General features: G+C 35.8%; 1 protein-coding gene and 1 long non-coding RNA gene across 3 annotated transcripts in view; one reads left to right on the forward strand and one right to left on the reverse strand.

Moving 5' to 3' along the window:
- The window catches only part of LOC128888033 (protein cortex-like), a 353,171-nt gene that overhangs the window by 315,038 nt on the left and 17,548 nt on the right, over positions 1-20,585 (reverse strand). The gene's annotated exons all lie outside the window — the stretch shown is intronic.
- LOC128888129 (uncharacterized) lies at positions 1,338-2,102 on the forward strand. The gene is made up of 3 exons (XR_008460183.1): positions 1,338-1,574; positions 1,668-1,800; positions 1,907-2,102. It is a non-coding gene; the product is annotated as an uncharacterized LOC128888129 (long non-coding RNA).

The following is a 20,585-nucleotide window of genomic DNA, read 5'->3' on the forward strand; positions in this document are numbered from 1 at the left end:
CCAGTTTGAAAGCACAAAGATAACAAGGCGTCGCATTCAGCTTGTACAGCATATATTTCACCGTGGAACAAAAATAAAGACACCTTCGTCGTGCCTTGATTCGTCTGCTACCCCCCTGCCATTGCGCTTGGTAGCGTGGCAACGCCAACGGGAGAACGAGGGGGCAGGGAATGAAAGAAGTCCGCCATGATATAACCCGTGACTCACCCGAACCCAAGGGAGGGATTCAGAGAAAAAAGAGCGGGGTGGAAAGAGGATCAGAGGTGAAGGAAGGAGAAGGCACAACATTGACGAGAAAACCACCCTTCCCGGCATATATTCGCACGGGAATCCATGCGAAATTTCGCCACCCCACCCGGTGGACGAAATAAACCCAACGAAGGGTGGCATTTCTGCCCGCCTCCCAGGAAGCTCCGACCCTTCCTCTGTAGCCGGGGGTAGCGAAAGACGATGCTGACTGGCCGTCGTGGTAGGGAACCTGAGCACCGTCCCTCACCGGGATAGGTCGATCCCGGGCTTGGGGGTTCGAGAAAGGGTGTGGTCGAAGGCAGCGAAATTTATGCTAATCGCCGTGGCCTTTAAAGCCCTCAAAAGCGCGCGGGGTTAAAAAGAAGAAGGGTTCCCCAGTGCGTGTAGCCTCTCTCTTGCCAGCTACTCCATCGATTTTTCTCCCTTCTATGAACGGGTCGCGATGTATCGGTCGTGATGTGTGAGTCCTGGGCGGCGTGTGAGTCGGGGATGAAAGTGGAGAGCACCCCGTGTGCGTGTGCGAACCAATACTGCCCCGTCCACGTGACCCACACACGCGAACATCGTTCCCACTATACTGTACACAAGGCCGAGCACACAGGCGCGGTGAATGCGTGAAAACGAGAGGGATGTGCGTGCCGGGGCAAAAATATTGCGTGTGTGGCCCGGCAGTATCGGACCGACGAAAAACTCGGCCGGGCAAGCGAGGAAAAACGCGACGCGCGACTCGATCGTCTTCCGCGGACGTCTCGGTCCGGCTTTACACGGGAAACTGGGTCCGTTTTCGTCGTGGGACCCCAAACGACGCTGGTTAACGTGTTTCCTCGGCGGTGGTGCATAACGGAGGAGGATCGCGAAACCACTTGACGGTTTATCGCCTTCGTCGAAGAGAGTTGGGACGAGGATCCCGGATACCCTGCGCATTCGCACCTGCGTCTTCGCCGCGGCCAACGGGAACGCATGTGTCGATATGCCGGATGCACGTGCTGCACCGATCCCGTCGAGGAGTGAGTAACCATCCACAGCTAGCAACGGTGTCACTGGCCAGACTTTTCGATCGTCGTCGCGACACACCGAGGCGTCCAGGCGCCGCGGCCGGGACCACCTTCGAGATAGTCCTAGAACCCTCGACGTCTCTCGGCATTCTTTTCCATGGATACGATATGTTCCGTTTATGGGATTTACGTTGTTCGAGTGTTGAGCCTCGGTGTTTCGCGGTGAACGACGTACGCGTATTTTCGAATACTAGAGCTGCGGAGATTGTACCTCGGTGATGTTCACAACGTGGGGAAAGCCGTCTTCTTGCCCGTAAATTAGTTTTCATGGTTAGAATTGTATTAATTCCTGGTTACTGTGATACGAAATCTCCTTCGATAGTGAAATTCTTTAAAACGTGGATTGCTTAATTTGAATTGCAGTTAAGGCCAATCTCGCCAGCTCCAGAGTATTCTTATGGGAAAATTTTACATGTGTACTAGTACCTACAAATGAATTCGTGTTGTGTTGATGAATCGAGTTTCGAGAAGTCCATTCATAGAATGAGTTTTCATGGTAAGGATTCCATTTGTCGCTATTTTAAGCGATAAGAAATCGTGATCAATAGTGAAATAATATTTCTCAAAAATTATTATCATTGAAATTAATACTTTGTTCGGAGGTGATATTTCTAGGTTCCGAGTATACTTCTAAAAATATCTCGAGTGTGTGCTTATAGTACCAGTAATTGACTCGCTAACTTCAAGATATTGCTCGAAGCTATGAAGACTGTCCTTTACTGATAAACGTGATATGAGATTTGTTCGTGTATAAAATGAGTTTCCATGATAATGATTCTATTAAACCCTGTTTTAATGAAATCGTGACCAATAGTAAAATATGCTTTTTTCAAAAACTGTTATCATTGAATTTAATAGATATTTCGTTTAGAGGTTGGCATCTACAGTTCCAGAGTATATTTCTAGGAAAGTCTGGAGTGTGTACTTGAATCAATAATCCGTACGAGATCGTAATCAATAATAGAACAACTTTCTTCACAAATTTTTTATTGCTACCAAAGGCCAATCTCGTCAGCTTCTGAGTATTCTTCCAGAAATATTTAGTCTGTGTGTCTGTACCGTTGATCGACTTGCATCGTATTGACAAATCAAGCTTGAAATGGTGGTCGGAGCGATCGGAGCTGTTCTTTGCCGATTTTTACGATGTGAGACAATCTTCTTATCCATCCAGCGCGTTTTTATGAGAGTAATACTATAAACTACTGTTTTATGCGATGTGAAACTTGCGATGATCTTTTCCAAGCATTCTGATCGTTAAAACTGAATTCCACTAAAGGGTAATCTTTCAGCTCCCAAGTATAGTTCTGCAAATATATCGCGCATATATTTGTATCGTTAATTACTTCGTGCCGCTTAGTCTCCAATGTTTATGCGTGCACTAGTGAATCGAGAAGATGGCTCAGTCGCTATGAAGCCTTCAAGAGCTGACAAAAATCGAGAACCTTCGTTTAGATCAGGGACGACGATAGGAATGCTATTAATTTATGTAATACTACATTTTTACATAAAGTGAAACAATACTTTTCCAAAGATGCTGGTCGCTGAATTCTATCCTAAAATAATCTTTTTAAGCACAAAGTATGCTTCTGGAAACATATTTAATTAATCTTCAACGTGTATGCGTGAATCACAGTTAATCGATCAGCATTGTCGCAATTGCTAAGCTTTGTGTCGTTCACTCATTTTGGAATCTTTACGCGTTGACGAAAATCTGAAATATTTATCTAGACAAAAGACAGGGATGGAAATGCTATTAACTATAGCTAAGCTATTAACTAATCTAACAAATAAACCTTGCACCTACAATGAAACTATTTCTCAAGCGTGATTGCTGTAAATCTATTGATATTTGTTTATAATGCGGCTGGAATTATTGGAATAATTTAATAGGCAAATATATTAGTTATTCGAATGCTGTAAATAATGTTTGAATATTTAAATACTTCAATATCATTCCTCAAATATTATTATTTAAACATGAAAGTATCCAAATACTTACAGTAAGGGTGAGACTACTTGATTCACAATCTACATACATCATTCTATTCGAACACTATGAATATAGAAATACTCAATCGAAGTACATAATCGAATAATCACGAATTGGAATTATATTCATCGAATATTTGAATAGAATACTCATTGGAATACAAAAATGAGATGAAACAAATTGTTCTCCTGCCTTGTTTACAATTGAAGTACACAAATATATAGATTAAATGACCATTCGTTTATTTACGTTATACATTCAGGTACTTAATATAATAATTTTGACAAAATAAAGTGACGTGCTATCTTTTAACTCTAAAAGATTTTCTATAGGTCGTTTAGATACTTTCAACTTCGATGACGTACGATATAATTTGATTTCCAATTAAATTCAAATTGAAACCCATAAGCTTTATGGAAACTTGCAGTCTTTATGGAAACGTGGGTAAACTTACTGCTTCTTCCCTTACTAACCTCCCCTTATAGATAGGTGAATAACTAGATGAAATCAATAATAACTATAATAACCAGTAATTACTAAAGGTTAAATACGCATGTGACAATTTTACAATTACACTTTCAAATACAAATTACTGAGAACATGACTTCACGAACGCCTCGCTTTCATTGATCATGGGGGCCATAAGCTTATTCAAAATGGCGCACACCCTCAATATGTCGCGTAAGCGAGTTCTATAGCACACTGTGTGACACCAGAGTTGGAAAAAATTTTATTCGAACAATGGATGACTGATGAATTATTTGCTAAGTTAAATTTGATTAAATAATTATTCGGAGAATAATGAAGTAATTCTTGTAGTCATTAATAACAATCCCTTTGATTTGCGGAATTGTATAAATTATTAAAACACCTTCAACCCTAATTCGGATCCACTTCAGTAATTTCCATATCTATATGTATGAATTATCATGGAAAACGTTGAAATAATATAATTTTTGACAAAATGTCGGGTAAGAAACAATCTTCTAATAAAATATGTCAACACGTTTACATGTAAAATACAAACCGTCCAGTAGTAATACCATAAGCAATTTAATTTTTCGTCATTTAGTTATTTCTCTTTATTTCATTAAAACACGTATGAGTTCTCCATTTTCCTTTAATAAAGCAAGTGACTGCTTATTTCCAAACTAACTTTTCCTTAGCCATATAATTCCTTCCCGCCACTCCTTTCCTTAGCTAAATAATTCTTTTCTTTGTTAATTAAATAAATCAAAAGGGTTTCCTGTAAGAACTACAATAATTACTTTATTATTTTCTTCCAACAAGAAATGATTAAATTTTATATATATATATCTGTATAAACTTTTATTCGTTGAATAATATTTATCCAGCTATTATAGAACCTTTCCCCATCTCTATACGATATACTTCAAAGAATAATCGGTTTCAACAAAAACAACAAAAGAAATAGCAAGGAAAAGTACTTGAGATATTTTTTATAAAAAGGGATCAGAAGTTCTACGATCGTGCTGCAAAAACAACCGTGAAATTATTCAAGCCAGCGTCGTTGTGGTCCCATTACACAGCCGCAAAGTCAGAGACAACCGATCTCAGTATAGAAAACGTTTCTTTCCTCATCGTTAAGGGCACCGTGACAAGAAAACGCTCGGAGCTCGACAAGAACATTAAACAGTGTACGTAAAAACGGGTTTAAATGCAATATCGAGCGTATAAGCGATGCGCGCCGTAGCGTAGACGATCATTTTCTACTTCTCCTTTTTCCTCTTCCGTTTTCTTTATTATTGTATCGCTTTGTTTTGTATTGTTTTTGAAGACAGACCAATAGACAGTAGATCCTTATACAAATTCATATTTTTATGTACACATACGAAGAACAGAAACGTAAATTAAAGTATGTATTGTCTTCTAAACATTGTAATGTGTATTTTAGTTTCTATAATTTGCTATATTTATGCAGTGGTACAGTCTACAGATAACAGTATATGTATAACTATGCCTTTGCACTGAACGAGATTTATTTTTACACTTGTACTTCCACCCTGGTAGAATAAAAATATATCATTGTTGTTGTTGTTGTTGTTGTTGTTGTTGTTTTTCATTTGTTGATTGATTTAAACAAATATATTTCCTCGCCATTTTGTTACATTAAAGTACCAACTTTCATGAAAAACACAGATTCCTTTGACACTTGTTTTAACATCTCTCCGGTATAACTGGAGATCATCAGTAGTATAGTTTTTCTTTTACAATGAACAATAAGTTTATCATAGAAAGGCACAGAATTAATAGCCACATGTAATATTAAGGTGGTACATCTGAAATGTCGTTTTTACAAATGAAACTCTAACTATACAAAACTACAGTATATTCAATAAAATACTGTACATTTAATTAAAATAATTTTCACATAGTTCTATATTTTTATTAATTTTGAATGCATTTCTTCTATTTCATTGCAGTGAGATTCTGCATTAATTATACAATCAGAGGATAGAAAATGATGACGAGTAAGTTAATTTCCTAATAAAAAATCACCAGCCTTGAATTTTTCAAATCAGCGTTAAATTATTGTAATATTCACGTAATCTTTTTCAAAAGCTATCTTTTTATTTTTAGCAATTTTCACCACCGTCTTCGCAAGATTATACTCATATTAAAAATTATACGGATATTTTAAATATTCATATTTGATGATAGTAAGATTCTAATGTTTCTACTGTAAACATCTTTAGTATTTTAAGGTGTGTGCCTTACAGCATATTTCTGCTTCTTTAGTGCAATTACAATCAATTGATAACAGAGTAGACGGGAAATGGATGTCATTGGCCCGGGTGATTGAAACACTAGAAAAACGACATTTCATATGCACCAACGTAATATTTATCTTAGGAAGAATAATAATAAAAAAAAATAGATTTTCTGAAAATGTCACGCAAAAAAGACTCCATAAGCCTAATATCGCGTAGATGAACGATGCGCGTGGCGGCGTGGACGACGTTCGAGAACAAGGACGACGCACAGAACGAGGACGATGAAGAAGGCGCGGGCGTAAAGGGCGAAAGATGCACGAGCCGTCTACGCGAGCGCGTAGGCGAATAGCACGCGTGCAAATAGTCGCACGCATAATGCACACCGCTTGTGTGGGCCAACCGACTCGGCGTGTCTCGCATTTACAATTCAATTTATATATCGCCCAGCATGACGGTGACCTGCGAATAAATCCTCGCTGCTGAAAGATCCCGAAGCATTTTCCGGCATCGATCGCAGGACCGCGTTCCGTTCTGACTTTTTTAAAATGGCTGACGTTGATGAGTGGATTCCCATTAGAGAGGCGATTATTTAGGTATTTAGTGGAAGTAAAAAATTCGGTTGAATAGTGGGTACATCCTTATCTTCTTGTTAATATTCACAAGTGTAATTGAGGAAATGGTTTCGTTTGTTGATGTAACGTATAATTCAATTCAGAAAATATAACAGAATATCGTTTCAGGGCTAATGTGTTGATGAAATACTAATCCTCTTAGAGAGTAGCACTATAGATTCTAATGATAAGTAGATAATTATGGAAATCGAAAGAAAACTAGTTTTCGTAGTCACATTTTTGTTCGAACAACTAGCTATGTGGTATTATATTTTATAATGTATGCATTATCTTAATTCATATAATATATTTGTTTTCAAACATTTCTTTGTATGTATACGTCCATGACATCTTTATGGATTCAATAATTATGTATGTATCGTTATCTTTATACATATATAAAATTCATATTTATCTTTATGTATTTTTTTGTATAATTATTTTTATAATTACTTTTTAGTTCGAATAATTATTTACGTATCGTTATCAATGATTCGCACGTGTGACTACATCATAATTTATAGTATATGTGGCATTGTGATTTAAATAAAACATTTTTCTTTCTGCATATCTTTGTTAGATTATTTTAATTTTTTATTGATTTCAAAAACCATGGTATTATATGATTATTTACAGTGCTACTCCTGAAGAAGGCCAATATTTTATCGAAACCTTAAGTACTCGCTTCGAACAATTTTATCATAGAGCAAAAGAACAATAACTAAGTATTTATTTGCAACTCAGTACATTGATACACATACTGTTCAGAAAAATGGATTTACTCACTGAAAAGTAATAAGCATTCTCATTACAGGAAAAAATGTGATCTTATCACTTTCTTCTATTTGCAACATAACAGAAATTACGATTCGTTCCAAGAGCATGACTTACGTCGTATACTCTACTTGTTTTCGATAAAGTACAAAGAAAAATTCATGGCATGCATGTACACGAATAAATGAAATAATTTATCACGACAGACAGGAGAATTCGTATCAAGAATTAACGTAAAATGACCATAACTAAATGGTACAAACAGTGTCACAAGAACGGACACATGATCGACGATATTATTTCGACACGAACTGGGTTAACCTGGAGTAAAACGTTATTTGACCAGCGCTGATTGCCTTAAAGTCTTAAAGAGATGGATTTGCTCTGTCATTAGGGCAATTCATTTGTCGAATCGTGTCGAATCAGGTGAAAGGTCCGCAACATTGATTTACATTGAATCGTGGAATATGCCTCATAATATAAACGACGAAAATCGATTATAGTCGCGCTATTAAAGTACGGTCTATAAAATTATCTTATCTTATCTATAAAATTATGATTTACAATTTTCTAACTATCCCTCCATGTGACTATTGCACCAAATTCCACGTCCTTCATCTGTGTCAATGCGGGCTTGCTTTCAACATACTGAATTAGGATTCAATAAATTCTAACAATATTCTAGTAGAATTCTAATTAGAAATCGTACAAAATAAAAAATTTTAAACATCACATCATCTAAATCCCTTATTTACTCGTTAAAAAGAACGTTGATCCATGTCGTGAACCAAAAATTTTGGTTGGACATTAACTGAGACAAAATGTTGAACTACAACCAAAAGGAAAATGTAGAGAAGTTAAAAACTGATACACTTTTCAAATAATAAAAATTAAAAATTCAGTGAATGGTAGTTTCACATTGTTGGTTCTGTAGGTTACAGTCAATATTGCCACACCGTAATTCAATTGACAATTATAATTGAAATCGTCTATTGCAATTGATAATTGGCTTCTTTGATTGCGAAAATGAATTGTTTGTACGTATTACAATTAATCCATTGTCAGTAATGATTGCAACTGACAATTAAGTTTTCAATTTGTTAAAATGAAACACTTGCAGCAACTACGATTGATCAATTACCAGTAGCACTTGCAACTGACAATTAATTTCTCTCATTGCTAACATGATGTGCTTGTAGTAATTACAATCGACCTATTTGCAATTACTGTTGCTCATTATAATTTTATTATTATAAAAGCTGATGTGATTTTTCGACCATGTTTGAAGAAGGAAAAGTAAAGTTTTAAGATGTCAACAAGCGAATCTTTAATAGTTTACCATTGAATCCAGTATCGTTCCTTGCGCGCATTGTGTTCAGCGTGTGCGAATTGATTTTAAAGCTCAATATAATCCATGACCTGCAGTTATCACGTAAACCATACACGTGATATCTTGTGACCTACGAATTAAGTGTTAATATTGCTACAACATAAATTTCTAATAAACTCACGAATGATTTATAGTTGAATCTTCCCATGCAATCATAGATAACGGAGATATTTAAGTGTTCCCATTTAAAAGCCCAGCCCTGCATAGATTCGCATAATAATAATAATCATCAGAGGTTTAATAGATTCCCTGTAAGAATTAGAATCGTCTGTCGGAGTCAGAAGGTACTTAGACTCCGAGGGACGATTATAAAGGAACGTCCGCGTCTCACCTTTCGCACAGCGTGTGTATTTACGCGATGAGCTATCAGCTGGATCGTTCCGCGATCGTAGAAACGTTTCATGGATCCGTTTTCTCACGCAGATAATATCTGATGGCGCGATGCTCACGGTGAACCAGGAGGATGAGGGCATGCGCGCACGTACATCGTGTCGCAATTATTGGATGAAATAAGTTAATTAATAATTGATTCGTAGCCGTGCCTTCGACTCGAGCCACGAATGACCGCGGGTTAATAACACTCTACCTAGACGAAAGGCGGTAGCAGCAGAGCTCGATGCTTGGAATATTAATCGCGCCGATTGCACCGAGAAAACTCCTTGATATCTGGTATATCGGGTTTATCGCGTCCATTTCTCAGCCGTGAAACGAAAAAGAATACACCTTGAGAGGGACGGACGACTCTTGGTTGCAAAACGAAAAAAGAGGAACGCAAGAGTTAGGAGCACTTCGATTTACGGTTGGACCTTATCAAACCGAAGAATGCAGTAATGTTGACGATAATTGCTTGTAAACTCGCGTTTATTATTTTGGAACCAGTTACGCGCCGTTTAATTCCTCGATTCACCAATTAAGTTGATTATTTGCATCATTCGAGCTGGTTTTCAGTAGGGCTTCTGAACAGCAAAGTAAGACACTTTCCAGTCGATAGTAAAATGTTTATAGTACAAGATTTTTTTCGATCTTCAGAGCGAAAACATTTTCCAATTTATCTATTGAATTTGTGAACAAACGAAATAGTTTTTACGCAGATAAATTATTACACATCTAAATGAGATCTAAATAAAGTCACTAAAATATATTAAAATTAGAACTATCAACAACTAAAACGATCAACGCATAACTATTATACATATTACTTTGTCTATGATAACAGAAAATACAAGAGCAAATTAATTTCTCAATACAATTAGTTTCCTCTGATGGTAAGTGTCATTAAAAATTCTTGCAAAAATATTGTTAATAATCGAGTCATTTTAAAAAGAATTTCGATTTATGCACATAGTTCAAATTGACCAGATTTTGAGTAGTTTTATTGTTAACTATAATAAAAGTAAAAATAAAACTAGCATGTGTAATATGAACTATTAATAAATTTGATTACACTATTGAAATAATAAAAACAAAACGTAGAACTTTTAGTAATAGAATACAGTGCGTTAGTAACTTCTTATGATTTGTGTTCTGTTAATTAATAAATTGAATGTAAAATGTTTTATCTTTTTAAAAATCTTGTAAATAAATATTGGAAATGTACGGTTTGAGTGTGAGTTATAAAGAAGTTATCAAAAAATCATGAAATTGAAATCATTAAATTTGTAAACAATTGAACTCTCACCTTCATTCTACTATATTAAAAATTGTGTATTAGATGTATCAAGTTTGTTGCATTCATTTCTCAGTCGTAAAACGAAAAAGAATTCTCTTCAGGGGGAACGAACGACTCAAAGAATAAAAAGAGAAACGTAAGGGCTTGGATCACTTCGATTTATGGTTGCACTTTATCGGACCAAAGAATGCAGTTTAGTTGACGATAATTGCTTGTAAACTCGCGTTTATTATTTTGGAATCAGTTAAGCAGCATTTAATGCTTCGATTCGCCAATTAAGTTATTTGCAACATTTGACCTGGGTTTGGTAATACAACCAAACAGAGTTGATCAAACCCTAAATTACGATTACTTGATTGTTTCGTTTCCTCTTTTGAACATTTTCCAAAGAAGGAACGAGACAAACATTGCCTAACTCTACAACCTAACGAAAATTTAAGTAACAATGGAGTTTGTGAAATATAAAGCAGAACATAATTTAATGGAGATCGACACTACCACGAATCGAGTGCATTTGAAATATGAAATAGAGAGACAATATTTATTCAGATCTTGAACACCGATAGTAGTGGAAGGTTTCGTAAATTCTGAAGAAAATGAATACGTTACGCCGTGCAATTTCTGACCGCAATAAAGAATAAGTCTGTGCGAATAATGCCTGGCGTGATAGAGAACAACTGCAGGCAAGTAATTTACGTTGCCAGGAGGTTTCGTGTATTAGATATTAATATATTGTGTTTGTCGGAGGTCGTACATTATACTTGACTCTGCATATATACGGGTTGTAGTTTCGTGTATACGATGCCATTAGCGATGTGATATGCACACCATCACGTTGATGTACACATTTTCCACGAAGACAGGCCTGGGTATTATTGAAATATGTTCGATTATTGGTAAAAGTCAGTTTAATTTGCGAATCGAGGCACTAAACAATGCTTTACTGACTTAAAAATTATAAACGCAAGCTTACAGACAATTACTCGTGGCGCTATTGCATTCTTCGTTCTAGCAATATAGAGGGTATACTAAAAGAGGATTTAGAATTTTATTTCTTAATAAAACTTAGGTTTTTTGGATATTTCATTTTTTTTTTTATTTCAAACAATTATACAAGATTACTAGTCTGGGGACTTTATGCATTTAGAACGTACAATTATATTAAAAACATACATAAAATATACATAATGTATGTTGAACTATATATTGCACATGTATATTGCACTATAACTATGCTAATGAGAATATTTGTGATTAACAAACAACATTCTAAAGCCCTTTTGTAAATCCTATTATGACGAAATACTCATGAATTTTTATTCTTGGTATCAAGTGTTGGATTGGTTGATGTGTTTTGAGGAATTTTTAAATGAAAAATGAGAATACAATTCTTTGGTATCGAAAAAACACTATTTAATGATAGGTGCATGCATTCATTGTTTATATATATTATATTTGATAGTACTATCCTTATTTGATAAGGACAAGAGTTCAAATAAAGGTGTAGAAAGGAGTTTAAAGGAGTTTAAAAGTGTACATCGTTTGTTTATACATTACGTAACTTAATTATATCACATTTCAATATGATTAAATTATAAAATTATGTATTTCATTCCTCAGCTCAATAAATTTTAAAAACTAGAATAAAGAATTATTACTAGACTGCGGATATTTATACAAATTAATTTTTTCGCAGATTCAGAAAAAGAATTGAAACTCGAGTTAAAATAAAATAACTTTTTTAAAAAAAAATTTAACCGACTTTAAGAAAGGTACAGTGAAAAGTATGAAATAATTTCTAGGTAATTTATATGAATACGCACTAGCTCTAGATAAAAGTATGGGAAAATGCAGTGAAAAGTATGAAATAATTTCTAGTTAATTTATATGAATACACACTAGCTCTAGATATAATTGCGTAAAAGTATGGGAAAATGCAGTGAAAAGTGTGAAATAATTTCTATTTATATTGCATTATTATTCACCATCGTTTGATGAATTTGGTTAAATTATTAAATACATCATATTAAATGCAATACACCTCTTTCGGAGGCGGTGCAAAACTTAAAATTAAGTATATTCAAAATTGCCAAACTTGGTTTAACTTTCTGTCGGAGAAACAAAAAATATGGTATTTAACTATTGCTATCATTACATCCACTTTAGACATCATATTCATGAACACTATTCAATATCGCCGGCCCCACCAAATACTATCCCAAACCTATTCATACAGTATTTCCATGGGGAGAGTTTATACATTAGCAGTAATCAATGTGGCCGCCCCTCCCCTCCAAAAAAGCCCCATATATACTCAAACTATATTTCCGTGTACATATTATATACATTACCTATTAATTCCACATAGACAATAAACATGTATACATTAACAGCATTCAATATTGCCGCCTCTACCAAAAGCTAACCCAAACCGGAATTAAAAATTTTTTACATTATGCGCCGCCTCCGAAAGAGGTGCATTGCATTTAATATGATGTATTTAATAATTTAACCAAATTCATTAAACGATGGTGAATAATAATGCAATATAAATAGAAATTATTTCACACTTTTCACTGCATTTTCCCATACTTTTACGCAATTATATCTAGAGCTAGTGTGTATTCATATAAATTAACTAGAAATTATTTCATACTTTTCACTGCATTTTCCCATACTTTTATCTAGAGCTAGTGCGTATTCATATAAATTACCTAGAAATTATTTCATACTTTTCACTGTACCTTTTTTGAAGTCGGTTAAATTTTTTTTCCAAAAAATTATTTTATTATACTCTTTTTAGTGGCAATCTATAACCAATAGATTTCATGCAATAACAATAGCTATGAGCAATATACAGGATGACCCAAAAACGTCGGAGGTCCTTGAAAAAGATTGTTCCGCGGGTGAGGGGCGGGGGGGGTTGAAACAATTTTTCTTGGCGAAAATGTTGCTTGAGGCTTCGTTAAGGAGATATTTCAGAAACAGAAACTCCCGACCAATCAGAGTGCGAGTATGCCGGAAGAGCGCCTGCGGTTTCTGGAATATCTCCTTAACGAAGCCTCGAGCAACATTTTCGTTAAGGAAAAATTGTTTCAAATCACCCCCCCCCCCCTCCCGAAACACCCTATTCAAGGACATCCAACATTTTTTGGACACCCTGTATAATTGCAAATAGGATTATCAGGAATACATGTGCAACTACATATGAAAGGATTGATTGCGTTTGGTAAATTCCTTGTCGAGCTACACCAGAGTATAGCAATTTTGCACCAACAATGATTTTAAACCATGAAAGTGTCCATAAGTTTTTGCAAATGGGAGCATACAAATTCATCTATTATAAAATGCGGAAAGTTTCATCGCGCTCGGTAATTTCTTTACCGAGTTACATCATATAATAGGAATTTTGCGATAACAATAGTTATAAATAATACAGAAATTCATAAATTTTTGCATCTGTGATCATTGCGAAAACCTCTCCGGCAGCAAAATGTAAGGGGTTTCATCGATTTCATCGGTTTCAGGCCAAACATACGTGAAATAGTACGCTTTTTGCGATAAAATGTGATATAAAGTGGTAAAAAATAAGACAAGGACAAATGTTTTGTTATCGGACCAAATGGCAAATGTTCTTCCAGATGCAAGAAGTTTCAATCTGATTGGTCCATCCGTCTCGGAGTAAAAATCACGGCTTTTTAATAAAAAAAAACGGGTAAAAAATGACATATCGCAAAAAGTCTTGATAGCAGGATCACCGGGGGAACATGCTCTACAAGATGCAACAGGATTCATTCCGATTGGTCAAGCCATCTCGGCGTAATCGGTGAACATACCTTAAAAAAAAAAAATACATGTCGAATTGAGTAACCTCCTCCTTTTCGAAGTCGGTTAATAAGTCTTATCTTCTAAGCGATATAATATGTGTATTATTGTTGATATTTTATACATTTTTGCATTTGTGCTCATCCTTATATATTTACCCCTTCTTCCAATTTTGCCATGAATGCATAAACATTCGCAGTCTATTTATTCCACGTATATGTATAACAATACATATCACACTCTCAACAAAAGCAATACGAAAACCGAAGGACAAGTACGTACGGAAATAACGTTAATTTCCATAAATGAATTATGATGAACAATTTAGCGAAAATTCGCCCGTGTGGATCGATTGAAACAATAAGTGCGCGCATGATCAAACACGTCCTACTTAATAATTGCCGTGTCCGACGGGGCTGTCCGATCGGAACGAGCGGCTCTTTCTGGCTGTCCGTTCCGTTTTCCACTGAAAAGCACAGTGGTTACCGTCATTCGGATTTGTCGGAAGCATTTAACGACTGTCCGTTCAAATTACTTACGTAGCTGAACACCACAAGTATTCCAAGGGAGGTACCTACTCATCCGCCACGATTTTATCCACGCCACGATCCAACGAACGTGGCGGAAGTCGCGGCTGACCATCGAAGACGAAGGAGGAACACGCACACACGCGGAACGGAAGTAAAACAAAAAAAAAAAAAGGAGCTAACGGAGGAAAAAGCATGCGATCATTGACGGGGGGATGGTTAAATTATAACGCCCCCCAGCACGTGAACTCCTCGTTATCGTAATACATTAATTACAGTGTATACACGCAGCACGGTGTGATCGGTGTGCGAGTAGCTTCGTTTCTTCTCCGGAACGGCTTCAACCGTTTCCTGTTTTGCCCGATTCCATACGGCGTCGTTAGCTTTTATCGGCTGCTTCTATGATATTTAACGCGTAATGATTGCAACCAGCGTCGTAATTGTTCATTTCCGAGTGGTTCGTTGTAGATGTGGGCGAAATTTTATTTTTAATTCGAGATGACGAATAAAATCAACGCGTAGTCGTTTATTCGGGAAGTTCAGTGGATTTGAGAGTTTAATATGTAAGTGACTGTTGTGAAATATTTTATTCTACAATTTTTAAATCTATTGAATTGTAGGAGAACGTGCCTGTACTACAATTTTTAATTTATTTTATTGGAGTTCTTCATTTTACAATCATAAATTTATTGAATTGACAAATGAAATTCTTCATATTTTAATTCTATATTTATTCAATTAGAATAAAATAGTTACTACATGTACTACATTTTTTAATTTATTGAATTGAGGAATGAAATTTCAAGATCATATTTAACATTACCCTCATCTTTAAAAAAGTATTTATGCACTAAATTGGAGAAGTACCTAGACTAGGTTGTTTCGTAAATTTATAAATTACGAAATTTATAAGAATATGTGTCATAAATGTATACAATTTCGAATATAGATATACACACTAGGACGATTTATTGCGTATTTTGTTTAATATGGTATAGTCATTTGAAAATCGAATAATAAATTTTTTTTATTACTATTCAATGAAAAGAAGATTTTATTAGTAACCAAGTACCCTGAATAAAGCATAAATATTTCATTTAATATATTGCGAGAATAAATATAATGTTATACAGGGTGAAAATTATAAAGCGTTACAGTTGAATATTTCCGAAAATATTGATTATACTCAAAAATGTTTCAGATGAAAGTTATTCAATACCGAGAGAGACATCATGGGGGACAACTTTTACTTTGCCCGGTGGACACTCCAAGGTGAGGTGAAGGCCGACTTTCTTTCTTTAAATGGAACGATAGTTCTTTTATCCACCATCGAATAGTGCGTTTTAAGACAACTTCAACGTCTATAACGTCTACAAAGTACAAATAAAACGATCACACCTTTTGTCCATTTCCCTGCAAGTTTGACCTTGAATGACCTTGAATCATAGGTCGTTGAATTTGTTTTAGAACGAATTATTTGATAGTGGATAAAAAACCTATCATTCCATTTAAAAAAAAATAAAGTTGACCTTCATCTCACATTGGAGTGTCCACTTTTGTCCATTTTTGCGTATAATCAATATTTTCAGAGATACTCGACTGTAACGCTTTATAATTTCCACCCTGTATATTTCTCGTCATAAAAACCAAATACCTATAAAAGAATAAAAATATTTCTGTAAATATTTCGTGAAAATAAAAGTGTTACTTGACTCTACAAGACTGTCAGGTACCGACCTAAAAATCGAAATAAAAACTGAGACGCATAACTTTCCAAATAACTGGAATATTATCGGAAGATATGAGGGCACGTTTGGCGCGAACTGAACACTTTTACAACCGAATCCTACATATTGCACCACTTTGCGCGAGCTGCGCCATATTCATAATTCATAAATCTTCGAACGAGGTGATCCCAGTGAATTTAAACGCATTCTACGACGAAATTCCGAAACAGGAGCGAATGAAACGACGAAATGAATTTGCTCGGGAGACTCCGGTCGTTTGCTAAAGTGTAATTTCCGGTACATGCGCCAACGGCAACAGCGCCATCCGATTTTTACGATTCCCAATTAGTCTCGTCGCTTCGCAACTAATTACGAATAAGCCGAGCCTGGACACAGTAAATGTGAATCTATCGGTCGATAAACGCGACGTGACTGGTAGCAAGCCAATCGTATCGAGCGTAAAACGTCTAAGCCTGATTCATACCACGAGTACGCTTCTTCACGAAGACTCTGCGTCGCTTCTACTTATTCTTTTTCATCTGTATTTTACACGTGTACGCTGTGACACGTACGTGTTTCATTTACGTCACAATTCTGCAACAGTCGTGTTGCATAATTAACAGATCGCGATGTAGAGGCCCTTACCACCTGAAAAAATATTACAGGATCGTTGAGGGCGTTCGAAACTAATTAAAAAGCTTTCGTTGATGTGACTATAAAAAATTTATGTTTTGACAGGAATTCAAGTTAACAAGGGGGCTTGTTAAGTATAAAATAGGAGACAAAATTACAACAGATAAATTTAAATTTTATTTGAAGGTTTATGGTGCATAACTTTTCAACCCTAAGGATATGGTCGTATTCAAATTTTTTACTTTAAATTTCGAAACAAACAAAATAATCTTGTGTATCTTCTAAAATGTTAAATATGTTCGAAAGTAATAAAAATGCTTTCATGGATGTAATTATAAAATGTGTATATCTTGACAATAAATCTAGTTAACAAGGGAGCTCGTCAAGTATAAAATAAAACATAACTATCCAATTTTTATTGGAATGGTTTGACGCATAGGATGTAATCATTTCCAAATTTTTGCATTATATTTATAAATACACAAAACATTTTCTTGTAACCTCGAGTTTATCAAGTATGTTTGAAACCGATTAAAAAGCTTTCGTAATTGCGACTATAAATTACCTTGACAATAAACCAAATTAACAAGAGGACTCGTAAAGTATAAAATAAGACATAACTATTCAGACTTTATAAGAAAGCCCAAACAGATGTATGAAAACTGCAGTGTATACATCTAGAAATTCTTTCTACCTTTTACTTATAACGTTAGTCTGTTAATTTTAACCAACTCCTCGCAGAGTACAGATCACAGCTTACTCGTGACATTTAGAAATAAAATCGAAACTTTTGTTTAATAAAATTAGTATTTCATTTTTTCAATGAACCCCATTTCCAATAGTCTCCGTAGATTACACAGCCGATAACAAAATGATATCATACCAGTCCAAGCGGACGAAAAAAGACGGCTACAACGTTCCTCAAGTATTGTCACGATGACCCAAGGCAACGTGTGAATGAAATTCTCCTAAGATCGAGCAAGCTACCGAAAGAATAATAACATCATCCGACAAAAAGCGCAACTGCTGGATCGACCGCTCCATAGACATTCCCGCATAACAAACTGAATGGTATCTACTAATGCGGCGTGCATACGTCGAAACATTATTATCTACGATTTCAGCTACCCTTGTTGTCTCTTCTACCGCGGTATGACAAAGAGACCTGCGCGAGACTTGGCTGAAATGTACCAAGGGATATGTTAAGAAACTCGATTAGAATTCAGCTGGTGGCGGGGGGGCTACCGCTTGCTTGAATCTCGTTAATAAGCCAGTCAAGGATGTTCCCCTCGTGCAAAGGAGCTGAGCTACCTCTGTGGATCTCGTTTTCGCTATGGCGTCTGGCACGGCACCTTAGCTCGCACCGATGCTCATTTGCTGTGTGCTTACTGTCCTACCTGACCACTTAAATCACCCCGTCTTCCTACTTACTCACACGCTCGGACGCTCAGCCGCGGAGGGGAAGGGTGCAAGAAGAGGCTGATTCAAGGAATGGGCTCGGACAGCGAGCATACTTAATGCGATCTCTGAGCAGGCACCCTCCTTTCTACCTGAATCGATTTCATTCTGCACGGATTACGTTATTTTTCGCGTTAACCCGACCGCTTGCACGCCTATTCGAAATCGGAACGCGATATCTGCCTCGATATCGAATTACCCGTGAATTTGAATCATAATCCGAACTGTTGTACATACGAGATCGAGGAATGCTCGTTGTTGAAAGTGACAATGTAATTCTTGATCGTGGTCATAGCATTTGTTTCGTTTACCGTTTCGATTTGAACGTTGAGTGTCAGGCCTCCAAGAATGAACCTTCTTCTGGACAAAAATAAGTGTATAATATGTAAAATTTTATTTTGAATTATAATAATGGATAATAATACAGGAGAATGATTTTTTTTTTTTTAAGAAAGTGGGTACTGGAAACGTGAAACGTACTTACAATTTATATATCACGTGTGAGGATATAGTAATTTACTTAAAAAGGAATATCGAATCATAGGCGAAGAAAAATAGGTTAAGCTGCTTAGAGATTTTAAAAAGTCATCATTACCTTGAAATAACTTTTATCGAGCAAGAACGTTTTTCTGTTTTAGAAATGAAATTAAAAATTTATGCTTAATGGCGCACAGTGGTTTCGAAATCCCAACAAAGTCAAATTGTATAAGGACAGTGCTATATTTCTGAATAAAAAACTATTTAAAAAATCAAATTATATGTCCCACAAAAGCCTTAAAACTTTAGGGTACTTTTAAACGTATTCAAATTAGTACATATCGGAAACTTTAAGTTATGGAGTGATTTGAAATTATCTATATCATAGGGGAGCCCCCCCCCTCTCCTTATGATAGAGGGCTCAAATTCATTGAAATACCCCCGGGTGCCAAATTTCCTCGCTACGCCTCTGACTTTAATACTTAAATTTGGAAAATCCGAATTTTTAGCAGTATAAGATAGGTAGCTTTCGACAACTATTAAAATTAAAAAAAATGAATCTATCTGTATTATGTATATTATTATGTAAATAAAATTGAAGTGTCTGTCTGTCTGTTTGTTCCGGCTAATCTCTGGAACTACTGAGCCGATTTTAAAAAGTTTTTCAGTAATAGAAAGCTACACTAGCCCTGAGTAACATAGGCTATGTCTTATTTTGTTAAAAATACCTTTTCAATTTGAAATCTCATAAGTTGTGGCATCGTTATATTCACAATGAAAAATATCGATTGAAACATCTGAGTTGCAGAAAACAAAAGACAGTCGCCTATTGATTCACGAGAGAACACGCGGTTGAACAGTCATTCGAACGCGAACGACATAAAATAAATATGTAGTATTCCACGCGGGGCACAGCTAGTTGCATATAAATTCACTTCACTCGAATCATGATTCATGATGAAAGGGAACTAACGAAACCTCGGTAGCAAGAAAGAATACAATTGTAAAGAATGCAATTAAGCAGCTCGATAATAGTCGCGAGATAGGCGCCGATGAGATGCATGTATGCTCCGTACGAGTCGCCCTTATCCAGCACAAGCAACAATAAATAACAGCTTCCAAGCGGTGAACATAAATCGAGGGCTCGGATAATTGCCCGACAAAATGGCAATGCTCAATTTAGCCGAGTCATAGCAATAAAGGAAAGTGCCAATGGCTGTTGAGCCTGAATACGTGTTCGAGATGCCTTGTGACTTGCAAAACGAAGATTAAATGTTAAATACCTAGCATCAGGTAAAAGGTAGCTTTACTGTTCCTATGTTAAGTAGTTTATTAATGTTATTTTACTTGCTACAGTAATCTATGGTCCTTTTTAAAATAATCCATTAAAGCTGCCATTATTAAGTAAAGATCCTTTAAACAAGTAAAAAATTCCCTGGGTTCTTATGTAAACAATTTCCTCTTT

Source organism: Hylaeus anthracinus, unplaced genomic scaffold, assembly GCF_026225885.1.
Source record: "Hylaeus anthracinus isolate JK02 unplaced genomic scaffold, UHH_iyHylAnth1.0_haploid 11989, whole genome shotgun sequence".
NCBI classification, from domain to species: Eukaryota; Metazoa; Arthropoda; class Insecta; order Hymenoptera; family Colletidae; genus Hylaeus; species Hylaeus anthracinus.